We start from the raw sequence: 27,015 nt of genomic DNA on the forward strand, positions 1-27,015 counted from the left end.
GCTAGAGGGTCCTCTGCCCCTCCCCCGGACATTCTGGCCTTCTTGCCCGACTATGCTCTCAAGGAGCGCATACTAGAGAGGCGCGGAAACGTGAGCCGCTGAGACTTCGGGAGTACCCTGTGGCCCTATTTCAAGACCTGTCGGCCATAACGCTTGCCAAACGAAGGATGTTCAAGGTGGCTACGGACTTTTTGAGGGAAAAGGAGACTCCGTACTCCTGGGGGCATCCCTTCCGCCTCATCTTTCGCTGGAATGGGACCCTGCATCAGCTCCGCTCTCTCCGAGACACATGTGCCGTGTTGGGCATTGAGGCGACAGAAGAGAGAACGCAATCGCCCCGCAGGAGAAGGATGGTGAGGGATGGCTGGCAACCGGCTCCGAGACGGCGGGGCTCAAGGGGGGCTCCATGCCGGACTCACCCACGGCGAGAGCAGGAAGGGAGGAAGCAGTGCGGGAGGTAGCACTCACGGCCTAAGTTGACTCCGGGGGGAGATCACCATTCTTGCATTGTTTCTATGGCTGCACCGGGGCTGGGGGGGGGGGGCGGCGAGGAGGGCGTAGTGGTTGGACGTCCACTTCAGTAACTTACCGCAGCCTTGTTCCACTTGGAACCGGACTGGGACTATGAGGTTTGAGGGGTTGTTGCAGGGGGTGGGGGGTGTCAGGGGAACTGATGCAGCATTGAGTTGGATGTTTTTTTTCGTTTTGCTTGTTGGGCGTTGGGGGGGTAGGAGTTGGGAGGGGGTCGACTGTGGGTTTGTTCGTTGCTCTGGTTGTGGGGGGCTGGTTGGGGGGGTGTCAGGGAAGGAAGGGGGCCGGGGGGGGTGAAGGGGGGGTGGGGGTGGGAGGGAGGGGTTGGGTGCGGAGGGAGTGGGGGGGGTCGTCCAGTGCTCTTTGCGAGTCTACACTGCCCTAGCTGGGCTCACACGTACTACACACTTCTGCACCGCCCCGTCTGGGCAGACATCTATTGCCTGTGCCCCCATTTGTTCCTATGCCCTTGACGACCCTTAAGGTGGTGACCCTTAATGTTAAGGGGTTGAACAATCCGGTTAAGAGAAGAGCAGTCCTGTCCCAACTAGAAAGTACTCAGGCAGATATCTGTCTCCTGCAGGAGACCCACTTGATGTCCCGCGACTGTCACAGGCTACGCTCCCATAAATTCCCGACACAATTCTTCTCTTCTAACACTACTAAGACGGCAGGGGTGGCAATACTTCAAAGGGGAGGTCCTACACAAATTTGCAGAGCAGAAGGGGAGGCTGCTAGCGTATCGGTTTAAGCTTGGGGGTCTTGTGTTTACCATTGGGTCTGTGTACAGTCCCAATGAGCACCAGGAACGGTTCTTGAACTCGGCTTTAGTGGACATTACAGCCACTCCAGACAGACATGTCATTGTAGGGGGAGACCTTAACATGGTCTTCGACGCGGCTTTAGATAGATCTGCGCTCCGTGCCCCGCAGACTGGCGAACTCTCGGCCGCGTGCAAGTCCCAGCTTGCGGACCTGGATCTCCACGATCTCTGGCGCCGCATTCACCCCACCGATAGGGATTACTCCTTTTACTCTCACGCACATAAAACATATGCAAGATTGCACCATCTCCTGGTTACGGGACCGGTCTGTGCCCTGGCTACGACCTCTGAGATGGGGGTCATCTCCCTGTCGGATCATGCTCCTGTCACAGCCACTTTTAGCTTACCGCCGACGTCATCCGCGTGCGGGGTCTGGCGCCTCAGGGACACCTTGCTACACAAAAAAACGGTGGTGAAGCACATCACGGACACCGTCCGTGACTATTTGGTTCACAACGATAACGCCAACACCTCTTTAGCGACTCAATGGGCAGCCCTGAAGGCGGTCCTCAGGGGGGAATTTATAGCCATTTCATCGGCGGAGAACAGGGAACGGCAGCACAAATGGGACGAACTTACGCAACGGGTCCGCGAACTTGAGCATATGCACCACCGTACCGGGGCTCCCAGAATCTGGAGGCAACTCAAGGCAGCGAGGAAACTCCTGTCGGCCCTGGATATGGACCGGGCGGAGTACGCGGCACTACGTCTGCGACATGCTTACTATACGGGGGGGACAGATGTGGCCGGCTTCTGGCGAACAAGCTCAGAGTGGCGCACCAGCAACACTTGGTGAAAGAGATCTCGGATGCCAACGGGGCGGCGGTCACGGAGGACGCCTCAATTGCGGAGGCCTTCCTTCGGAATCTTTACGCGGGCGGACCCCCGTCTGAGCAGGCAACGGAAGAGTACCTGGATTCGGTCACCCTCCCTTCCCTTGCCCCCTCACAGGCGGAGTACCTGGGAAGGGACATCCGTATTGAGGAGGTGATCACCGCTATCTCCAAACTCGAGCATGGCAAAGCCCCGGGGCTGGATGGCTATACGTCGCTTTTCTATAAGACGTTCTGTACGACACTGGCACCTATTCTCACTTGTCTTTTCAACTCGTTCTCCGCACCGGGCGCCATCCCGCCCGACCTCCTGCAAGCTACCCTGACGGTCATCCCCAAACCGGGAAAGGATCGGACCCAATGCGGCTCCTACAGGCCGATCTTCCTCCTAAACGTGTATCTCAAGCTGTACACTGTGATCCTTGCGGCCCGGTTGGCTCTCCATCTGCCGGGTTTGGTGGACTCGGACCAGGCGGGCTTCATCCCGGGGCGGCAGACGGTGGACAATACTAAAAGGGCTGTCCACCTCCTAGAGAAGGCCTCCCGAATCCCCGGAGAAAGAATGATGCTGGCGGTGGATGCGGAGAAGGCATTCGACCGGGTGCACTGGCCTTACTTGGAACGGGTCCTGACGAAGGTGGGAATTGGGGAGAAATTCCGCTCCTTGGTGTTTAATTGCTATAAATTTCCTTTGGCAGTGGTGCGGGTAAACGGCTGCAGCTCGCGGAGTTTTGCTATAGAGAGGGGCACCAGGCAGGGGTGTCCGCTATCACCGCTGCTCTTCGCTCTGTATATGGAGCCATTTGCTCAGAGGATACGCCAGAATCCGAGTGCGGTGGGAGTGCAGATGGGGGGGTATACCCACACTGTTAGCCTGTACGCAGACGATGTTATATTGACCCTGGACGACCCAAGGAGGGCGATCCCGGCGTGCATTTCGGAGTTGGACGCCTTTGCAGAGGTTGCGGGATTCAAAATGAATCTGGGGAAGTTGGTGGCCCTGGATGTGTCGCTGGCTGCTGCTACAAGAGCCGAACTACAGGGCCTTTTCCCCATGCATTGGTCGTCGGATCTCCTGCCTTATCTGGGCATTTTGCTAGCACCCACTCTGCCCGCTATGGTGACAGCCAACTACACTGCCTTGGGCACAAAGATCAGGGAGGAATTGGGACAGTGGAGTCAGGGCATGCATTGCTGGCTGGGCAGGATAGCCGCGGTGAAGATGACGGTACTGCCGCAAATTCTTTATTTGTTTCGGGCCCTGCCGCTCCAGCCCCCACCGGGGTGGATTCAGCAAACGCAGGCAAACCTTGCGCGTTTCATCTGTCAGGGCCGCAAACCTAGACTGAAGAGGGCACTTTCCACGTTGGCCCCAGAAGCAGGGAGACTGAGGATACCGGACTTGCCGAGTATTTCCAGGCGGCACCGCTGCGGTACCTTGTGGAGTGGAGCAGATGGGAATCTAATAATCACTTGCTTTTTCAAGACCAGGCGGTTGCTGGCCGGCCTCTGCAGGAGGTGCCCTTCTTGCGCAGGGCTCTCCATCCCGCGAACTTGTACGCGTCCTTTGTTACGCGAGTCCCCCTGAAGGTGTGGGACGCCACTAATGTCACCCACGATCTTACTACGTTTCCCTCGCCGCTTACACCTTTGGTAGAAAACCCAGACTTCGCCCCGGGGATGGAGCCGGGGGCCTTCACGCACTGGCGGGCCGCAGGGTGCAGGACACTCTTTCATGTGTATGACACGGAGGGAGTCATTCCCTTTCTGAGTTTCAGACAAGAACACTTGTTGCCGGAGACGGAGAGACTGCGATACCTGCAGGTCCACCACTGGGCGTTGCATCCACGAGTGCAGGAGACGGCAGACAGGAAGCTTCTTCCATATGAGAGGTGGCTCTTGTCCCGTACCTCTGATGCGAAACTGACCTCCGACCTCTACAAGTTTTTGCAACCCCCATCCTCTCACTTTTACAATCCGGGTAGGGAACGGTGGGAACGGGAGCTGGGGAGGACGCTGAACCACAAAGAGTGGGACCAGATTTCATATCGGGCGCGACACTCGGCATACCACACGGGACCCACGGAAACGTTTACTAAAGTGGCCACCTACTGGTATTACACCCCGGAAAGGCTACACGAAATGGACCGTAATATTGATGGTGCTTGTTGGAGGGCATGTGGGCAGGTAGGCACACTTACACACGTTCTGTGGGATTGTCCGCTGTTGCATTCTTATTGGAAGGAGGTGATAGATGAGATTGATTCACACTTTGACATTGAGCTGCCACGCCTCCCCGCGTATATATTGCTGGGCCTACCTAATCGGCTGATGTATCCATTGAGATCCTGTAGAGGCAGACAGATCGCTATTGCACTGGGTTCAGCAGTCGAGAACATCCTTATACATTGGCGCACCACCACACCCCCATCCATCACCGGCTGGTTGCATAGATTGTGGCATGTATTGTGAATGGAGAAGTTGTCGCTCACAGTGGCTGGGGATGTGGAGCAGTTTAATGACCTCTGGCAACCGTTTCATTCCTTGTTGGTCACTGAATTTAGGCAACTCACCTGCCCGAGGTATCTTTGCCTCTTGAGATTGACGTCACCTGCTGAATCGGCTCTTGAAGGGTCTACAGACGAGATTTGCCTGCGGGGGGGGCAGTGAGGGGGAAGGGCGGGACGGATCGGAGCACTGGTCGGGGGGGAGGGGAAAGGGGGGGCTCTGGGGGTGTTGAGAGGGGTGGGGGGAGTTTGGGGGGGTGTTCTTTTTCTGCACTGCTGTCTCTTTCTAAGCATCAAGACGGACTAGCCTTTATGGGCCTTTCATTGGGAGAGACTCGGCGCCTCGGGCGCGCTTTCAATCGCTGTGCCGTGGCTCCTGTTGTTTGCAGCAAGTGTTTCATGTTTTTGTATTGTCTCAATAAAATGCTTTAAGCCTAAAAATACTCCAACTTGCTTTGGGGACCTCGAGGCAGGAGCACACCCTCTCCAGAGACATCCAAAGGACCAGTCTCCAACCCAACAATGAGCATGAAACCTGAACACCTATATGACTCAGTGACAGGCACTGTAAGAAACTCACAATACCTTCAGTACCCATCAGGAGCAATCAGCTACAGACTGAACTCATCCAGGCACCTAGAGGTGACTCAGTACATTCTGTACAGTACTTAAATGTTGCATGAAAAAACAATCGAAAAATAACACCTGAAAGAAATGGAAATATTCTTAGGCATAAAGGACACATTCAACATAAAGAATCCTGCACATTGTCGAGGAAGAAGTCAGTGGTTTGCCTGAAAACAGCAGTGACCTGTTTCAAAGTCAGTTTTTAGGACTGTTATTTATATACAATGGACTTAGGACATAGGTTACCATTTGTTAGCTTCAGCATCGCTCTCATTTGCTTTGCTCCCATTTGCCACGACACACGGGAGTCATGTCCTCTTCTTCTGTTTGGCCCCGTCCCAGAGCATGGACCAAGCACTTATGTCCATCAACTGCCCCTGTTTTAGGAGCTACTTTTTTTCTTTGTGTTGAAGCACTCCACTTGAGTACTTGTGTTTTCAGTCCGTCTATCATATTTCTGTCCATGTAGCTTCTATTCGATCCTACCCAGCCCGTCCATGTTGTATCTTTTCCCTTCCCTCCCCCTAATCTGTACTCTGCGCCATTGCGCTCTACTCTACGCCACTGCACTTTACGCCAATGCATTCTACGCCACTCTACTCTAATCTGCACCACTCATTCTATACCACTGCACTCTATTCCACTCTAATGTGCAACACTGTACTCTACGCCACAGCCACTCTGGTTTACGCAACTCTACTTTAAAGTAAAGTAAAGTAAAGTCCACATTTGTAAAGCGCACAATCACCCGTAAGGGTCTCTAGGCGCTGGGGGCCGTCGGGAAGATTAAGCGAGCTATTGCCCAGAGTCACATGGTGCTGGGCTAACCTGCCGCCGGAGCCGGGGATCGAACCGTGGTCCACTTTACACCACTGCACTCTATGCCACCCTACTCTTCTCTGCACCACTCTAATCCACGCCACTGCACTCCACGCCAATCTATTCTGCACCACTCTACACCACTGCACTCTAAGCCACTCTGCTCTACTCTATACCACGGCACACAATGCAACTGCAGTCTAAGGCAATATACTGTACTCTGCACCACTCTACGCTATGCCACTGCACTTTATGCCACTGAAATCTATGACAATCAACTCTGCACCACTCTACTCTATGCCACTGCACTCAATGCTACTGTACTCTACACAACTGCACTCTACTACACTACTTCTATGCCATTGTCCTCTGCGCAACTGCACTCTACTCTGCACCACTTTACTCCACGCCAATGCATTCTATGCCACCCTACTCTATGCCGTTCCACTCTACTCTATTTCACTCTACTCTACTCTGCACCACTCAACTCTACACTAATGCACCATGTGCTACTCTACTCTACATCACTCTATGGCACCTCAATCTACACCACTCTGCCCTTTGCCACTGCACTTTATGAAACTCTACTCTGCATCGCTCTATGCTACTGCACGCCACGCCACTTTACTCTACTTCACTCTACGCCACTTCACTCTACACCACTGCGCTCCACTCTGCACCACTGCACTCTACTCTGCACCACTGCACTCTATGCTATAGCACACTATTCTACACAACTCTACACCATGAACTCTATGCCAATATACTCCACTCCACTCAATGCCACTGGACTCTATGTCAGTGTACTTAACTCTGTAGCACTCTACACTACGCCACTCTACTCTACTTTGCACCACTGCACTCTACACCACTTTACACTATGCCACTGTACTCTGTGACACTCTACGCCACTTCACTCTACGTCAGTGCACAATATGCCACTCTACTCTACACCACTCTATTCCACTGTATTCTACATCACTGCACTCTATGCCACTCTACTCTGCACCACTCTACGCCACTGCACTCTATGCCGCACCACTCAACTGTATTCCACTGTACGCTACTCCACACCCCTCCATTCTACGCCACTCCAGTCTACACCGTTCCAGACCACTTTACCCCACTCAATTCTACGCCACTCCACGCCACTCTACACAATGCCAGCAGTAGCGGCCGCTAACAGGAAAAAATGGTGAAGCAGCATGGGGAACAAAAAAACAACTCACTTGCAGTCGGTCCCCGCTTCAGCTCCAAACAAACCACACATAGGCTCCCAGGCACCCCTGCAATAATCCAGATACTGCTCTCTTGATGATATTACTCAGCATGATATAAGCGCCAGGACTGGGCGGAGCGGGCTGGTTTCATGCTCCAGCAGGGACAAGGAGCCTGTGCTCCTGAGCCATGCTGATATCTCCAGGCAAAAGCCTTGAGATATCCAAGTATGCATGTCAGTTTGGCTGTCCTAAGACTGCCAGCCAAATCGACATGCGCACTTGCAGTGCCCTGTACCCTGTGCCCACCACTCCTTCTTCTACCATCCCTCAGAGGATGGCCCCACCCTCAAGACTCCTCTATGGCGTTAAATACAATGATCATAAAGCAGTTTTATTAATAGCTTTATTATCATTTTATTTTACATGTTTCTGCTGGTTCCAGCAGTGGGGCGACACTCCACTGCCATAACGGAGGAGCCGCCTCAGCCAATCCACTATACTCTATCCATTCCACGCTGCTTTACAACATGGCTAAAAGGCATTGGCAGAACTAATAGCTCTCAGGTAAGCAAAACCTATTGGTTTTGCCAATGCTTGTTTATTACTACTGCTGCTGAGCTCTGGCAGGACACGCCCAGCTAAAGCCTTCTCTCGATCCCTACCTCTCGGTCATCGCTTCTTCCATCTTCCAATGCAACCATACCTACGTTAATGCCTGCAATCATTCCTGTCAGTGCCACCTACAAGGCCTCTCTTCTGCTCACTTCTCTTCTGGTTCAGGGCCCTTCATCATCACTGTTTCCATGCCCCAGCGGTTTTGCCAACAACATTTTGAATGTTGGTATGTTGAGCTCATGCTTACATGCAGAAAGTGAAACTACTACTTCCAGAATGCAATGTGATCTTGACTCACAAGCCCCACGCTGAGAAAAGTGTCACGCTTCAGAAATTCCCACTTAGCAGCTCTGCATGTCCTAAGGCGTGCTCTCTCTAGCTGTAATGCTGAATCCACGTGTTGCTCGGCTGCCCTTTGCTGTGGTTACAGTGTTTGCAGTGTTGAACACGGGGTGCGTGCTAGTGTTTATCTTTTGTTTGCAGCCTCGCTGTGATTGGCTGAAGGGCGGGGGCTCCTCCCATACCGGAAGTGCATTCCTGGCATGCTCTGTGAGCGCGCTTTTTGCACGCAGACGCTGGGTGCTCACGCTCTTGCCTCGCGCACCTTTTCCTGTGCTCCAGCCAGGTCCCCTGCAGAGTGTGAGTATGCGACCCCCAGGATACCACGGGAGCGGGCAGGACAGGGGCGGTGTGCAGTATGAGCAAAATGGGAGGGCGGGAGCAGGACAGTCCCACTAGACTATTTAATTATTCGTTTTCGTATAGCGCGAACTTTAGCCGAAGGTGTCAGAAGAGTACAGAAAGTTGCAAGGCAGATGCGTAGATGGAAAAATGCTCTCGGGTGATTAGGAGGCTTCAGGCCCCCACACTTCCCGTTTGTACAACAGATCGCAACCGCCCCCTTATAACTTGACTAAACTCCGGCCCTGCAGGCTGCTACCAGCATCACCCCCCCTCCTTCCTTCCTCCCGCCCTTCCTTCTTCCCTCCCTCCCTTCCCTTCTTCCCTCCCTTCCTTCTTCCTTCCCTTCTTCCCTCCCTCCCTTCCTTCTTCCCTCGCTTCCTTCTTCCCTCCTTTCCTCCCTCCCTCCCTCCCTTCTTCCCTCCCTCCCTCCAGCAGCATCATCCCTCTCTCCTGGCCCGCGGTCCCTGTAGGCAGTAGTGTTTAGTCCTCCCACCTGCATCACTACAGTAGTCACAAGAGACCAGGTAGGTCAGGGTCACGAAGCCTTTGACCCAGTGTAGTATGTGGATTGTTTCTACAAACTTTGCTCCCAAGCAACAAGAAAATGAGACGTGATCGACTGTTCTGACTCTATACATTTTCCACAACAACTTTTACAATAGTTAAGCTGTTCAGCCAGTCTCTGGACTTAGGGTGTAGTACATGAAACGGCGGGTGCAGTCTGCCGTGCAGCAGGACTGGCTTTATCACTGGGGGCGCCGTGTCGACAATGTCTGTTGCCCCTTCCCCACAATGACCACCTCTGCCACGTATTCCCTCACAAGCATCCTTCAACAGTGCCCCTCAAGTCTCCATACCCACTGTCGCTCAGATTTATTTAGTTCTATAGCATCACTCAGACCCGTGTAAGGTGTCAGAGCTCTTTACATCACACGCACATTGCACAGAGACAATCATATGTGTGTAAATTAGTGTATAGTAAATGTTACATCAGACAGGACTACAAGGTGTAGTGTAGGAGTGACGTGTCATCAATATTGGTAGGCAGTATCGTTTGAGTCCTTATTCTGGAAAAGCACAAATTCAGATATTTAAAACTAAACATCATTGTAAGGGGTTCTCTTTAATAATATGAATTATTTTCTACCCAAATGAACCCTTTTCACAAAATTAGGATAATGAAAGACGGGGCAAAAAAACATATAGCTCTAACATATATTTTGCAATTTGCATGCAGCTCTTTGATGTCAGTTAATAGCTCAATGTTTTGTATTAGGATTTTGACTTATAAAAGATCTTACCCTTTAGAAGCCGTAACCCACTGACCTGTTTACATTATATGCACCTTGCTATCTGCATAGTACACGTTCTTAGCAGGCATTTTAACCCTTTGCATTACCTTAGGATGAGTCAAAACTTTCCACTAGGCAAACCTCCGGGACGATTAATCTCCAGAGTTATCTTGACATTTTAATTGATGCCTGAAAATTGCTGAAGGCCAGGAACTTGACAGCAGGTGCTTCAATGATGATATGCTTGCACCGATCTCACTGCCCTAGAAGTGCAGCAGTCTATCAGAATTTCACGGTAACTTGTAAACTGCAGGTTACACAAGGGCAGTGGTCAAAGTGGGGAACAAAAAGTAGGGGAACTGTGGGCGGAAAATCAGAGAGCCAGAATAACCAGAGGATTGGATCAGTTGGCGGAGTCAGAAGTGTGACCAGAATGCGCAAAACATCACAATTGTTAGTATTTGTTTGTCATTTCACTAACCAGTTACAGCTTAATATGTTATTTAATTCACCCAATGGATACACATGATTGTTTAGGGTTTAATAAGATTTATTGACCTAAAAATACATTCACAAAGTGGGATATGTTTTCAATCACAGAATGTCCCAAATACGCTTAAAAGTGTAAGCACAAGCTATTTGTCTCGCAACTATGGAGTTTCTGTCATCAACTTTTCTCCCTTTTTCCACAAGAGTAGTTCAAACATGTATGGCAAATATCTTAGTTTCCAAATGCTTTCTATATAATTATGGCTCTGCCATATTTTCCACATAATACATCATCTGCTGCATTATCTGAAAATTTTAACTAATAAATCGAAGCTCAAACTGATCAAAATTGACTAAAAAATGTGCTTTGTGTTGCTGCGAAGTGGACAGTCCTTTGCAAAGTTTGACTGATCACCTTTCTCACTGCTGCATTTGTATGTTACACTGGCACTAATAAGGCAGAATCTTTGAAGAGACTGTTAGCATGTGTAAAAATGTCAAAATAATAAAATATCAGAAAATATACTACATTTTGCTGCAGTCATTTTTTGCTGCATAATTTACTCAACACTGCGGCATAATAATGTCCTCGTTTGCAGCATACTTTTAGTGACCCCAAAGCAGGCACTGCAAAAACAACAATGATGGACAGAATGTGGATCAATGTCACACATTCACCCCAGTCAAAAGATCTGGGCCCAAATCCATCGTTTTTCCACTCCACACCACCCTGGGTTAGACAATGGCGATATGCAAATCAGCGCTGACCCTGTGCCCCATGGGAACAGTCCAGTCCGAACTACAAAAGCCATGTCCTTCCCAGAACGGAAACAAGCATCCGAGGACCGGCCCGGTTTCGAGGTAACACCTCTCATCAGCCCGGCTAGCTTGCTTCCAGTGGTGTGGAGTGCCTGGGACTCACGTCTGAGCATCCCCAGTACACTTAAAGCGGTTACTGCAAAAACAACAATGATGGACAGAATGTGGATCAATGTCACACATTCACCCCAGTCAAAAGATCTGGGCCCAAATCCATCGTTTTTCCACTCCACACCACCCTGGGTTAGACAATGGCGATATGCAAATCAGCGCTGACCCTGTGCCCCATGGGAACAGTCCAGTCCGAACTACAAAAGCCATGTCCTTCCCAGAACGGAAACAAGCATCCGAGGACCGGCCCGGTTTCGAGGTAACACCTCTCATCAGCCCGGCTAGCTTGCTTCCAGTGGTGTGGAGTGCCTGGGACTCACGTCTGAGCATCCCCAGTACACTTAGAGCGGTTACTGCAAAAACAACAATGATAGACAGAATGTGGATCAATGTCACACATTCACCCCAGTCAAAAGATCTGGGCCCAAATCCATCGTTTTTCCACTCCACACCACCCTGGGTTAGACAATGGCGATATGCAAATCAGCGCTGACCCAGTGCCCCATGGGAACAGTCCAGTCCGAACTACAAAAGCCATGTCCTTCCCAGAACGGAAACAAGCATCCGAGGACCGGCCCGGTTTCGAGGTAACACCTCTCATCAGCCCGGCTAGCTTGCTTCCAGTGGTGTGGAGTGCCTGGGACCCAAAGCAGGCAGCACATGTTAAAAGTGCTTGTGCAAGAAGCATAGAGACCGTGAAGTTTGCGAACTTAGTTTGGTGTGTGCAAAACCTGCATTGCCGATCCCTGGTGAGTTGCAGCTACTACTGCTAAATTGAGGCCAATGGAGGTACCAATGGGTGAGGCGGACTGGCCTCAAGTGCAGGGCAGGCTTTAGCGCTGGTGGCACCCTGTGCAACAGTGTTTGTTGGTTTCTCCAATGACTATCTCCGCCACCGATTCCCTAACTACCACCATTTAACTGTGCCCCTCACGTCTCCATAGCCACACTCTCTCTCAGATGCATTTAATTTGATTTACAGCGCCACTCATGCCAGTGTAAGGTGTCAGCGCACTTTAAATTACACAGAAACAATCATACGTATGTAAATCACTGTATAGGAAATATGACATAAGACAAAGGACTGCAGGGTGTAGGATTCGCATGACAACCACACTAGTAGGCAATATGGTTTAATAGTGATTTGGTCTGAAGAAACACAAACTCAGAATTTAAAACATAATACCACGGTTGGGGTTCTCTTTAATAACCAGCTTTGATTTCTATCCAAATTAACATTTTTTGCAACATCAGGATAATCAAAGACTGTGGAGGAAAAAAACAGAACGCTCTAATTTATATCTTGCAATTTGCATGCAGCTCTTAGATGACAGTTAATAGCTCACTGTTCCATGTTAGAAATTTAACTTATGAACTACAAGTAACAAAAGGATCTATCTGACGAAAGCAGTAACCCACTGATCTATTTACATGATGTGCATTTTGTGATCTGCATGGTACATGTTCTTTGCTGCAGGCACATTAAGCCTCTTCACTAACTTTCCACGAGTCAAAATTTCCACTACACAAAACTCTTACCTCTCTCTAGAAAGAACATTAATCACCGGAGTTATCTTGACATTTTTATTGTTGCTTAATATTGCTGCAGGCCAGGAAGGAGGCAGTAAGTGCTTTTTAAAACCATTATATACTTGCAAGCACCACGCCCCCACTCAAAGTCAGCGCCTGGTGCGGTCATACTGGTCGCAACGCCCTAGAGCCAGGCCATCTCAGGTGTCTTGTGATCTCAGTGACAGTCACTGTGGCTCTAGGGTGTGCTAGTTCATATGCCTGCCCGCAAGGCTGGAGGTGAACTTCACTATGGATTGTGGCAGACAGGCTTTCAAGGTTAAGCCTGTCTGCCACAATCCATATTGAAGGTTAAACCAGACTGCCACCTCTAGGGTCTATCTGCTGGTGCTAAGACACCAGGGCTTCTAAGGTCTTGCAGAGCCTTCTAAGGTCTAGCATAGGAATGTGATCCCTCTGGTTATTGGTCTGGGGGACTTGTCATTAACGCTGAACCTGGTTTCCCAGTTCCAAATGTGGCAGCTTTGACCATAGTGTCACATCCTCTCCCCCACTGAACACCATACTGCCTTCAACTACATCCCAGTTGTGTCTGCTATAAACACCTGGATGTGACTCAATTCAAATTATGCACTAGACAGGAGCAATATGCTGCCTAAAAAAATTTAACAACATCCTGGAAAAAGCAAACTCATAGAGAATGCAAGATTAAGTAAAGCATGTGAAATGTAAGCAGGAACAATATGGTTACCGTAATACTTTTACACTCCCTGTTCAGAAATCAGTAAGTGCTTTTGCCCAAAAAGTTAAGGACATGACTACAGGGCCCGGAAGGAATCCTTTTCAATGTCTATTGCTTATATCCTTACACAGTGTAAGCAGTATGATTTTAAAAGACCACATCCTTGAACACAGAGCCGGAGTACACATTTTGTTTCCCAATCCACCCATCAATCAGGCAATTGAGTACCCCCAGGATTGGTGCACTTTCCCACCTGGAGAAATCAATGCTGTTCAAAGAAGGATAAGAAAACAAAAGTAGCGCTTCACTGGCAAACTCTGTAAAGTGAGGCTAATGTTTTTGGGTGTGAATAAATTAATCTGGCCACTTTGCGACCACTCTGTCTTGCTTTGTTTAGTTATTTATTTTCCATATTTTGAACATGTTATTCCAGAGGCCGCACTTTGGAATAGAACAATGTCAGAAAAAGACGACATTTCCAGCGAGTGTTTTTCTTTTTGAGATCCATTTCACAAGGGAACAAATAAACGAAAGCAGGAAAGAGAGGATGAGAACTGTTTCTTGAAGTCATGATTTTCAGTAAGTGAGGACGAGCTAGACAGAAAGAGAGGCAAAAAGAGGATGAAAGAGAGTTTAGCAGCAGTTGACACAGTTGTTGTCTTCTCTGGGCAAGAAGGAAAAAGCAGAGTCCTTTTCCTTCTCTGTACCCCGTCTGTCCCCAAACTGTCACGAACACTGAGCCTTTTCTGTAGGCCCTGGCTATTTCTGACGTCCTGGGACACATGTTTAAAATAAAAAAGTAGGGGTACAGAATCTATTGAATTAAAGAAGTAGGGGCATGCCCTGCCCTGCCTATTCCGCCCACTATGACCACTGCACAAAGATCCCTCCACGGAAAGCTCTAAGCCACGTAGCTACCTGTAGTTTCTAGCATATGAATCCATGACCTGCAGGTTTCACTTGGTGCTCTGCATGAAGCACACTGGACCTCTGAGCTACACATGTTGCAAATCTGTGGCCAGTAAATTACATAGGGGCCTCTGCAGCAAGTGCATTAACCAAACAATCTATTGTGTACTAAACCTTGAATCCCGAGACTTGCCGAATAGACACAACTTTGCAGGAGGTGCACTAACACACCAGTAGGCAAGGCTAAGCCCACTGACCAGCATGAAGTGGGAGTGCCTCACCATATGTGAGGTATACACTGCCACCTCCTACACAACAACACAGACTCCTGCCCAGGGAGTTGGAGACCCTAACCATGTGACCTGTCCTGTGTCACTAACTTATGGCCTCGCTGCAAGTCCCTTGGATCTAGGTTCTGGCTGGTTGTTAAATAGATGCACCAGGGATAGGATCGCCCTTGATCATGTGCCTGCCAATGGTTTGAGGCTAGGCTAGTACAAAGTCTCTGAGCATCAGGGCTCGAGTCTGGGTACCACGCTGGTGGACGGCGTCCACCCACTTATTTTACTGGGTGGATGCCGTCCACCCTGCACCAAAAGCTGAGCTTTCTATGATGGCATCACTTACCCTCACGGCTGCCCCTAACTTTATTAGATGACGGCCTTTAACTTATCCGTCGATCTCCCAACGACAGGGCTGGCTACCGCATAGGTTTAACACTCCCGGTTACATGACTTTAATTGTGGTAATGTTATACTTGCTCAGTCAGAGGCGCAACTAGAAACAAATTTCGGGAGGGGGGCGTGATTTCCAGCCGAGTCAGAGATTCAGGGGCTCTAAGAAGGGCTGAAAAACAACGATGCCTCATTATTAAGCAAATGGTCTTTTAACACCTTCGCTGCGGCGGCTATTCCACCGCAGCGCTAAGGGGGCGGGGGGCCGCGCGGCGCGCCCATGCTGGTGAAGGAACCGCTCCGTCACCAGCCTCGGTTGAGCTGTGCTCATGACTGAGCGGTTCAGTCATGGCCCCGCCCGCTCACTAGAACGCGCCTCGCAGGCGCGAAATTAGCGTGGCGCGTCGAGCGGGCCATGACGGAACCGCTCCGTCATCAGCACAGCGCTACCGCGGCTGGTGACGGAGCGGTTCCGTCATCAGCGCGGAAGGGGTTAAAGACCTGTGAAGTACTCTGGTTAAGCTGTGTGTCTGCCCGGCAACTGTCTTAACCTGGGCTGCCACGCACGATGGGGGCCGGGGGGGGGGGGGCTGCGACTGCTCCCAGTACAGGGGGGTTTCGCCTCTGGGGTCCTTTGCAGTCCGAGATGTCAATGAACGGGAAATGTGTTGTCTGTTGGTCAATAGCGTTACTGTAGTATTGTTTACACATGCCTCATAGCTGGCAGTAAATATTTCCTTGATGTTTCGGGCCGGCACATCTCTTGGCTGCTTTTTTTCAGTGTCCTACTTGCTACACCAGCACGTGCAAATTCAAAGCCAAACAGTGCTGCACTTTGGAAGATCTTGCATTTTGTTCACGCTGTTAGTGTTGTTACAAGTGACAAATCCACATTGCATGAGCGTTGGTTACAACTTCCTTGTCAACTATCGATTGTTGGAGAGGAGAGAGGGCAGCTTGAGGCAGAAATCCGCTTTCGCAGTGGCCCACCTGCCATTTTCTTGCCTCTCTGTATGAAATCCGACTTCTTAATTGTTTTTGTATAGCGCGTTGTTTGTCTACTACTGGGCATCTGGGCGCTGCTGGCAGTCTATTTAAGCTACTGTTTAGAAGTGTTGGAATTGCCAACTGGACGGCATTCCATAGGTTGTATTAATATGCCTGGCGGTGTGGGTGTGCTTAGTCTGTGGGTGGTGAGAAGTCCCCATGTCGACGCTCTCTTCTAAATGCTGTAAATAGCACATATCATTATTATTACCCAAGTGATTGGTACTCAGTTTACTGGAACCGGGAGGATTAGTTGATTTTTGCCATGATTTGAACTAGTAAACTACATATTACCGTGTATCCTGAATGAGTAGTTGGCTCACTGAGCCACCCTCCTAGTGAGTTTTGGAAGTAGACTAGAATGAAGAAGGTTCTGTTCTTGTCATCATCTTATTGGCTATCGTTCCTCTCTCTCCGTGGTTTATGTCTAATATGCCTCAGTTTAAAAAATATTGATACTCTTGGATAATTTTGTGTGTGCCTCTGTGGCTGTTGTAATTTTAGCTCTTCTTTTACCCACTGATAGTGGATCGCTGCTGGTGCAAGGACGTGTTTTGGTGTTTCTGTACGTTGCAAATGTTGTACTTTAAAATGAATAGATATCGTCCACAACCCAAGTCTCCAGGAACGTTGGACCCCCAGCATTTAATGTCTCTACTAATGTAGGTGTACACCAAACGTCATCCACATTTGGGCTGTTAATTCCTCTATACAGGGCCATTAGGTCACAGGCTTAAGCACTGAGCAGCTTCAATTGTTAAATCTTGCAATACGTGCATACGGTCAGATGATAGATCTGCTGCACATGTAATGTCACTTCCTGTTGTGATGTCACTTCCTGTCGTGATGTCACTTCCTGTAACACCACCTTACTTGGAGAGTCCCCCCACTTCTTTTTTTAGGACTTGTGCCCTGCTGAGCATCCTTTCATCCATCCCTTTGAGGGACCCACCCATGCAGGTTCTATAAGTGCAACACCTCGGTCGTTCCCTGGGAGCCCTTTTCTTTGGGTTCTGCGGCAGCCCGAGGTATTTAGCACTGGTGTCCATGGGCCACAATACTGGTGCGCTCACCATGGGCCACAATACTTGTGCTCTCACCATCAACCACAATACTGGTGCTCTCCAACTGGAGAATCGGACTACTCCTTTTGTGTACTTGACTCTTTCGAGGTAGTGTAGGTTGGTACTGTGTTGTGTTGGTACCATGTTGTGGACTGTGGCACATCTTAGGAGTAAGAAGTTAAAAACGTAGACACAGTGCTAAGAACTAAATAACAATACCTTCAATGTCCTGTTAGTATTGTAAATTAAAAGAAGAAATTGAGTTTTATTCAATGGCAGGAAAATAGAACAAATAACACTAGGATCCATAAGAAGCAGAGATGTGATTCAGAACATGTATATCACTCCGATGGGCAAGGTCCAACATTTTCTATAGCATTGTTTTTTTTTTGGTAAGTGTTATCATATGGGGCTGTATTCTGGCAGCTTTATCTTTCTTTGGATGTCCTATTGAATGTGTGGGCTTTCTTTCATAAATGAGGGAAGGGGCATCCTGGCCCTTACCTGACTGTTTGTCCCTCTGCCAGGTGACTCTTTTGTACCACCTGTCTTTCGTCCTCCAACAGTGGCTTCTTGGCCCTTTTAGGCCTGCAACATTTTCTGCTCTCCCTCGCTGTCTAAATTCTGTGTCTCTTTTGTCTTCTGTTTCCTTTCTGTGCTGCTTCTTCCCCTTCTATCTCTTCTTTTTGCCCCACTTTCTGCTGCATCTACCTCTTACTGTGCCCATTTTCTCTTTTTTTTCTCATTTTGTTGTCATCTCCACTGCTTACCCCTATCCACTTTCCGTCCCTTTCCACCTTTGCAATGCTCCTCATGAACCCTAGCCCTGCCCGACCACGCCCAGTGCTAGGACTCCTTGTCAGCTAACCAACAACCGCAGACTGAGACTCCATTCACCCGTCCCCGCACTGCGCCAAAGCCTCCCCTACATGGACAGAAGTGGCACTCTCCTACCCCACCTGCTACTTCTCCTGCCCCACTCCCACCCCCACCTCAACAAACTGCTCACCCAATCACTCCAGGCCCTGCACCACCTCACACAACACATACCTCACCTTCACTGGCCTACACCTCAACACCTGCTATATCTCCAAACACACCATAGTGGTCAGGGAATTCCTGCTCGACCTCCCCATTCTTAGGACATAGCGGTGACCATCCCCCCCAGACGAAAGATAACAAGACACATCCAAGAAATCTTGAGGAGGTATTATCATCTACAGAGAGCAACTCAGCTGCTCCTCCACCTCAACTCATACAGCGACCAACTAGAACTCATGGCGTTCAAAATCAGAACCTTGAACACCACAACCGTAGGAGAATCACTAATGTACTGCCAACCCTACCATTACCACAGACCCAGATCCAATTTCTGCTCCATTTTCACTGAGCTCTTCACCCTGCTGGCCCTCTCATCCAACGCCTTCATTATGATCGGCGACCTCCACTTCACCTAAAGGACCAGTCTGACCCCCACTCACCACTCCTGTAAGACCTCCCTATCTTTGGACTTACCCAGCTAGTAAATAACCCCACCCAGTTGGCCGGATGCCTCCATTACCCCTTCTTTGCCAATGTTCCCAATATCTCAGTTGACAAACACATGCCGGTTACGCGGGTGGTCCTCTACATTATTCGCTTCTGTCTGCACCTACCCAACCAATCTATATACCCCTACACCCAGACCGCCCAACACAAATACAACGAAATGCCTGAATAAATGAATAAATAAATCCGGTACCAACCCCTTAAGGGTTTCAAGGCACTGGGGGTCAGGGAGATTAAGTGAGCTATTGCCCAGAGTCCCATGATGCTGAGCTGGCCCTGGGGATCGAACCGTGAGCCCGATCTCCGGAGTCAGACACCCTGGCCGCTGCACCACACCTCTCCCTTATTTGGGAGGGGCGGCATCTGGATCTCAGAACTCCAGTCCCCTTGCCCCTCCACCCACCAACAAATCCTAGCATGATAAATCTTGTGCTTAAATCACTTCCTTTGTGGTGTCCTATCTCCACTGAATACCACTGCCTCACCTGAGCCAAGCTGCGAGCAAGCTGGTACACCAAGGACATCCGGCTCACGAAGCGTCAGTACAAGTAGCCCGCCAACCGGACATTTCCATCCTCAGACTTTCACTCCAACAACAAAAATTCCAAGGAAACCAAGGACAGTCAGCACAGTGAAAACTACCAACACCATGCAGGACCTCCATCTGATCCATGTCCACCATCTATATTTCTCGATCTGCTCAGCCCTTACACCCATTCTCAACTCTTCAATCTCCACTGCTACCTTTCCAGACTTCTGGAAACATGCCACCATTATACCACGCTGTAAGAAACTGAGAATCCCCTTACCGTAGCCACTCACTGGCCCATCGCCTTCTTCCCAAACACGGCCAAAATTGTGGAGAAACAAATTAATGCCCGGCAAACTATCTACCTCCCTGCAAACTGTCTCCTAGCCCCCACCCATTTGGATTTAGCCCCAACAACAGCATAGAGAGAAACCTCATTGCTGCAACCGATTACATCCACCATGTCATGGACAAAAGGAGCACAGCAACACTCATCCTTCTATACCTCTTGGCAGCATTCAACACCATCTCATACACCATCCTCATCCAACGCCTCCACGAGGCCTGAATTTGAGGCCCAGCACAACGATGGATCGGCTCCTTCCTCTCAGGACATACCCAAAAGGTCAGCTTCTTGTCTGATGATTCCAACCTGATCTCCTCCCTGAGCCCCACACCCTTTAGCATCTACATGCTCCCCACCCCCCATACCAGCATCATCAAGCAAACAAGGAAATACCACACACGAAATTCGCCACTTGCAACCAGTCAAAAGTAAGTTTATTGTTGAGATAATTAAAACCTTAACAATATTTCATAATAAAAAAACAAATAAGACAATCAATAAAATCTGCCCATTTTTAAGACATAGCATGAATTTGTTACGAATGAAACACCATTGATTTAGTCTATTTACATAGATGGAATCCCAACCATTCCAGCCGTTCAGGGTTCTGTATGCGGACCTATAAATATTTGAGGCACTCACATACCTTATGGGGAAACATGATTACCACCTTCTAGCTAGATATTTATGTGCCAAATTGTCAGTGCCTGTTCAAAGGAGTTAAGAAATGTAATCAATTTACAATTCAATTGAGGATCTGACGGGTCTAGCCATTTAATTGTTGCAGCTCTACAGGGCCTGGTTCCTCTAGCATATAGAGCTTTTCTAAGTAAAGTGACTTGTACATTGTGAAGTTAGGGGCATGTACAAATTATATGGATAAAATCGTCTTTGTTGCTACCGCAAAGTTGGCATGATATAGGCCCTTTGTGCACCCAGGTTGGCTGGTCCGCAAAATGGGTAGTTTCCCAAATCGTATAGCGATCAACTTTCTCTTTAAATAGAATGAGAATGTAAAGCTCAAGTAAGGTGCCGGTGCAAGAGTCTTGTAAATATTAATCACCATCCAGGCATGTGACCTTGAGCTGAAGATGTTTTATCAAATAGCAATGTGTGGAATTTTGCTGTTGTACCAGCATTGTCTACTCCCTTGTATTCAATATCATCTTTGTCAGAAGACACTTCCACAACCAAGCCCATTTCATCATGCGCATGTCCTCTGTAGCAGACTGGATGAAAAGTGTGGTAAATGGTTCTATGTATTTTCCCTCTCTACCATTGCATCAGAATGTCCTGTGACATCATGGAATGTTAAGTGCCTGACTCTAGCTAGAGAGTCAGTTGGTCATCTCAGGCTGAGGAGCTGGAAGCTCTCTCCTGGTGGGGTTTTCTACTTGTAACTTACTATCCTGTAACCTGCCACCTATCTACTTGTCAATAAAGAGGGATCTACTACTACACCTGGACTACGCATCATTGTTTGTGTACCACATTTTGGTGACTTTTCTTGGACTAACCTACGCTGCACAGAAAGAGGATTGCCAACTCAGCATTTAAGGGAACCAAGGACTGTTCTGGGACCCAGTTTAAGTAACTACAGGAGTTAGCATAAGGAAACCAAGGACTGTTATGGGATCCAGTCAAAAATTAAAAAAGAAGTAAGTTTATTTCCTTTTGTAATTGGAGAAACGCCCAGCAAACCCCACCAGTGTCCTCTTCACCCTGGACAGCCTCCACCCTGGGCGTTTGATAAGTGAAGGAGTCCACTGCGACCTTGCTGTCATCTGGAAATTAGATATCTCCAGCCACAAAAGCGTGTGAGATTCAGCTGGCCTGATCACCCTACTGTGTCCCTATGGCTTTTGCACCGTGACAGTTCGCCCAGCGCTAGCAGTTTCTTTCACAACTGCCAACATCAGTGAGTGTCCTATTACGGCTGCCCAGCACTGGCACCACCCTTCACTACAGTCAATTTTTTTTTTGTTTTGTTACGGAGCTTTCCAGCGCTGCCAATACTCTTCACAACAGCTAACATCGTGTGAAGTTTCCCCTGCTTTCCCTGTCCTTGCGGTGAACTCGAGAACAGTGTCCTCGTTATGAGCCTACGTCTTGGTGAAGACTGGATTGCATTTAGCGGTGAATGGAGGACACTTTTGTTTGGTGTTTTTTGTACATCCATGATGCGATGTACCCTTTGACAGTTGAACCGCTACATTTTGAACAAGCCTCCTGCCATGGCGCACACATAGACTTACCTGTCTCGTGAAGCCGTCATCTCTTCTTTTGTGACGTTTGCTCCGTTGCCACTGCCTCCTGTTTCCGACTTCGGACAGCACGTCTTCATCGTGAGCCATCCGGCGCGGACGTAACGCCATGCCGTCAAATTGTTTGGAGTTGCTGCGCGTCTGCGTATGGGTATCTCTAGTGCCGTCACTCGTTCAGAGGTATTTCCGCTCAAGCCTGCCCTGCAGCACCAGTCTCTTTATACTTTCAATGTCTAATCAAATATTTGGAATACCCTTTCTACTGGCTAGAGCTCACGTTTCTTGACATCGGCTCAATTCAAGTTTCTCTACATCGTAAACGCTACGAACCACAAGTGAAAACTCAGAAGTGTACTTCCACACAGAATGCACTACGTCTCTTGACTTTTCAGAGGTTGTTTCCTTAAGGACTTTATGACTCACTTTTCACCCTGATGGCTATATACATCTTTGGAACACCGCAAGAGTTTTCACTACATCGCGCTGTTCATTTGATGCTACTAGTCTCTTCATGGATCTGTCTACGAAGACCCCGGGTGAGGTATCGCTCACCGGAGCTAATGTTTTTTTGTTTTGTCAGTTTCTTATGCTTCAAATAATTTGTATATCAGTGAATATTGTGGGTTGGTTGGTATGTTGAGCATAATGGATGGTCCTATTTACCTTGTTCAGGTTGTTAGTATGTTTTTCTTTTATGTTTTTGGTTATCTGTGGTTGTTTTATACTGTACCCTACCATTGGGAGTTTGGGTTGGATTCCTAAGGCAACGTTATAACACTGTGGTGTACCATTAATTGAGGGAGGATTTGTGGCCTGTCAATGCCATATTTTGAAACTAGAGCAGTGTTGTACCTTATGGTGTACCTTATATATCTTTATATAGGTGATGTTGTAGTTTTTGTCACACAGGGTAGGTATCCTATGTTTCACTCTGCTTGTGCAGTTAGAGTGTTTGTGACTTAATAATTCCCCATCCATATACTTAGGGTTAGTACTTATGGTGTACCCTTACTTAGGGGAAGTTGTGGGGTTGTACTGCCAGTCAGTGCCTACTTTTTGTTTCCTAGGGTCTTGTTGTTACCCTTTGGAGAAGTTACGTTGCGCACTTTCACGTGGTGTACCCTTTCTTTAGGGGAGGTTGTCTGCATGTAACTAATTTGTTGGAGAGTTTCAAAGATTAGTATCTTTGTGTAATAAAAATAAGAAGAAACTCTCCAGGAGACAAATTGAGTTGATCTGGTAAGAAGATCCTTTAATGAGCAGCCTGCAGTCACAGCGTACAATCCAGAATATCGTTTAACCGCACGGCAACCCTATTTAGCTAAGACGTCTTCAGAGTTAAACCCTTCTCCGATAAGGCGTTCAATACTTTAAGTAAATGCTTGTCATGTTCAACTATGTCTTTTCCAAAGACTAAAATGTCATCTTGGAATGCAATTGCCCCAGTCAATCCTTCCAGTGTCTCTTTCATTAGCCTCTGAAAAACTGCGGCTGCACTTGCTAACCCAAAGGGCATTCTGCAAAATCTATATAGCCCTTCAGGTGTAATAAAAGCAGTCAAATCTTTTGAATCTTCATGCAAGACTATTTGATGGTACGCACTTGCTAGATCTAAACATGAGAATACCTTGGCATTATTCAATGTAGAAACCATTTCGTGTAGATTGGGCAAAGGATGTGAATCCACACAGATTGCATTGTTTAAACTGCGTAAATCTATGCATACACGAAGATCTCCCCCAGATTTGATCGAAATTACAATGGGAGAAACCCATGGAGATGATTCGATTGGTTCAATAATTTTCTTCTTACACATGTCATCTAGAATTTCTTTTAATTTCTCCCTGTAAGAAAGAGGCACATTCCTCACTTTATGGCGGACAGGTAAAGCATTAGCATGCACTTTTATCCGATGTTCGAATCCTTTGTATTTCCCTAGGACATCACAAAATAATTTTGGAAATTCTTCTTTAATTTTTGAAATCAATTCTTCTCCGGTTTTACTTTGTACAGATTTACTAGATTCAGAATCAATAGAATAAACAGGAGGATCAGCATTAGGATCAAGTTTCATCCCCAATTGTTCTGCATGTGGCCAACCTAATAATGAATCACCAGATACAGTTATATACACTTTCCCATGTGTGGAGTAGCTTTTAAATTTAAGTTCAGCAATGAAATATCCAACGAGTTGCAATTTATGCCCTGTATATCCACTTGGTGTGATATCTGGTAGTGTCAATTTAATATTAGGCCAGTTGGATTTAAACAAGACATTAGGCAGAACTGTGTACCATGAACAAGAGTCAACAAATACTTTGGTAGAGACTCCATTAATAGTGATGAAACATGAAGGAAATTTCCTTACTTTTGGTTCTTTAGTTATGCACATTATGGTATTCACGTCAAATTCACAATCACTTGAATTTGAATTTTCTTGTTCTTGATCTTGAACTAAACTGACTTTCCTTGGTGCTGATCTGCAAACTTTTGAAAAATGCCCCTTTTTTTCACATCTTGAACAAACTTTGTCCAGGGCTGGACACAATTTTGAATTCCCTAAATGATAACTACTACCACATCTGAAACAGTACATATTATAAGTTCTTGAATCAGCTTTTTGCCAAGTATTTATCCTTTGATCAGATCTTTGCCACATATTTGTTCTCTGATCAGGTTTTTGCCATCTATTTCTGTATTCATTTTTATACTGGTTATCATTCCTTGTGTTAGTATATTTTCCATATTTCCCTGAATCTTTAAATTTCTCATTTTCTTTATTTATAATTAGAATATCAGATTTACTGTTGTTTTGAGAACGTATTTCTTCTACAAATTTTTCTGAATGTTCTATTGACTTTGCAATTTCAATTGCTGCATTTAATGTCATATCTGAAGTTGTCCATAGTCTTTGTTGTATTTTCTTGTTATTAGTACACATAAGGATCTGATCTCTTAAGACTTGGTCATAATTAATGTGTTCAAAATCGCATGTGACTGCTAATGCTCTCAATGAAGATACATAGTTGTCAATGGACTCATCTGCTTGTTGTTTTCTTGAGTAAAATTTAAATCTTTCCATAACCATATTAATCTTTTTCCCATATCTGATAGCTAATTGCCTGGTAGCAATTTGATATACATCTAAATTAGAAGTGTCACTTAACGGAGGTAGACTTTTGAATTCTTTAAGTGCTATTCCACCAAGGCAGTGCTTTAATAGAGCTAGTTTCCTTTCTGATCCACATTCTTCTTCCTCTAAAACATCAACATATGCCCCATCCTCGTCGCCAGTGTAATAAAAATAAGAAGAAACTCTCCAGGAGACAAATTGAGTTGATCTGGTAAGAAGATCCTTTAATGAGCAGCCTGCAGTCACAGCGTACAATCCAGAATATCGTTTAACCGCACGGCAACCCTATTTAGCTAAGACGTCTTCATTCAAGCAACAACACACTCACGCGACTCAGACTTGCATGCACGCCTCAACATTCAAAGAACAACATACAGACACGCGGCACAAAACTGCATACATACCTCACGCGAACACAACACGCGACAATAACACATTTAAACCATAACGCGATGTTTATTGTTGTGAATGACGCGCGTGCGTATAACCATATACTACACTTTGTGTACCCTTTTCTGGGGAAGGTGGTGTGCGTTGTCAGCGCCGCTATTTATGTGATGTTATCTTGAACAATTCCTACATTGTTCAATGGTGTACCCTTTTGTTAGGGGAGGTTATCTGTGTTGGTCTAATTTGCATCACTCTGTGTGGGTAGTTGAGGTGCGTTGTCAGCGCTGCCTCTTGGTGTAGTTGTGTCACAGTTGTCAGTGTTTGGCTACTGTGTGCTTTGTTCCAGGGGCGTTTATATCCTCTGGTATACCCTTTCCTGGGGAGTTGTTTTGTTCCACAGTTTAAAGGTTGCCTTTCTAGGTGTACCCTTGGAGGGGAGGTTGTTAGTGCACGTCATGTGCTAGTCTTTATTGCAAGGCATACCCTTTTTCTGTGTAAGTTGTTAATTAATCTTATTGTGCTTTCTTCCATCTGCACATATTTTGTCATTTAGTTGATACACCCTACTTAGTTTACCGGGATCGCTACCTTGTTTTATTAAGGAGGGTGGATGGGCATGTTATGTAATTTTGTATGTAATTTTGCATTTCTTTCTATGTAATTTTGCATTTCTTTCTACATGCCACTTTGAATTTTCTCTCTGCTTTCACGCTTGAAATTCCTGCTTTTCAAATTGTCTCTTTGACTAGCTCTTGTGTCTTTGGTCTTCTCTATATTCTTCAGTTCCGTCTTAACTTCTTACTTGCTGTTGTTTGTTAACGGAAGAGGATGTGTGGTAAATGGTTCTATGTATTTTCCCTCTCTACCATTGCATCAGAATGTCCTGTGACATCATGGAATGTTAAGTGCCTGACTCTAGCTAGAGAGTCAGTTGGTCATCTCAGGCTGAGGAGCTGGACGCTCTCTCTTGGTGGGGTTTTCTACTTGTAACTTACTATCCTGTAACCTGCCACCTATCTACTTGTCAATAAAGAGGGATCTACTACTACACCTGGACTACGCATCATTGTTTGTGTACCACAAAAAGGAACTGCCTCAAGCTCAACAGCGAGAAAACGGAGGTGGTCCTCTTTGGCAAAGACAGTTTTCTCTGGTCCACGGGTTGGTGGCCCGCTAAGCTACGTCTGTCTCCACAACAACCTAACACAGCTAGGAACCTCCGCATTGTGACTAACTGAAGTATCTCCATGGCGATACAAGTCAACCTGCTTCCACGCTCTCAGACTTCTAAAAAAAAAAAAAAGTCAAATGTCTCCCTATGGACATCCGCAGTACCATCATGCAAGCCCTCATGACCAGAAGGTTCGACTATGGGAACGCCTTCTACATTGGCATCAATACCCAAAATGCAAGGCCCTAAGATGAGTCCACCGGCTCGGGCGTGACATACTCCATTTCAACTTTGAGCA

The 27,015-nt window shown here is 47.4% G+C and overlaps 1 protein-coding gene across 2 annotated transcripts in view; it reads left to right on the forward strand.

Moving 5' to 3' along the window:
• Positions 1–8,487: 8,487 nt before the first annotated feature.
• LOC144756136 (E3 SUMO-protein ligase KIAA1586-like) overlaps positions 8,488–27,015 on the forward strand; it is a 38,674-nt gene continuing 20,146 nt past the window's right edge. The window contains exon 1 of one of the 2 annotated variants that reach the window (XM_078645699.1): positions 8,488–8,614. The gene's annotated coding sequence lies outside the window, so the exon portion shown is untranslated. The remainder of the gene's footprint in view (positions 8,615–27,015) is intronic. The other variant, XM_078645700.1, reaches the window with a different exon arrangement.

The sequence above is a fragment of the Lissotriton helveticus genome, chromosome 5_1 (genome assembly GCF_964261635.1).
Source record: "Lissotriton helveticus chromosome 5_1, aLisHel1.1, whole genome shotgun sequence".
Classification (NCBI taxonomy): Eukaryota; Metazoa; Chordata; class Amphibia; order Caudata; family Salamandridae; genus Lissotriton; species Lissotriton helveticus.